We start from the raw sequence: 481 nt of genomic DNA on the forward strand, positions 1-481 counted from the left end.
GTGTTCGCGGCCAGCGACGAAGAAGAGGAGTTCGGCATTCACGAACAGAGGAGCAAGCAGATCGCGTCGCAGGCAGCCGAATTGTGACAGATTCGGTGAGCAGTGGAAGCTTTGATCCACTGGATTAGCACCGCAGGTTGTGCGGTTCGGCGAGACGGAGGAGGAACTGTCCGCGAAGGGGCAGATCTAGCGAAGGAGGAGGATTTCCGTGACAGCTAGCACACGCTGCGACAGAAGTACGCCGCGACAGCTCTCAGAATTCAGTAGGTGCTCAACAAAGCGGACTTCACACGTTATTGGGGATCAAGCCATAATAATGGGTTCAGCCAATTTCGACATCGAGAAATTCAATGGTAATAATGATTTCGGTCTATGGAGAGTAAAAATGAGAGCTCTATTGGTTCAGCAAGGTGTTGCAGAAGCCTTGCAAGGGTCGGCGGCATTGCCGGCTGACATGACCGAGAAGGAGAAGATCGGCATG

This window comes from Phalaenopsis equestris, unplaced genomic scaffold, assembly GCF_001263595.1.
Source record: "Phalaenopsis equestris unplaced genomic scaffold, ASM126359v1 Scaffold000468, whole genome shotgun sequence".
Classification (NCBI taxonomy): domain Eukaryota; kingdom Viridiplantae; phylum Streptophyta; class Magnoliopsida; order Asparagales; family Orchidaceae; genus Phalaenopsis; species Phalaenopsis equestris.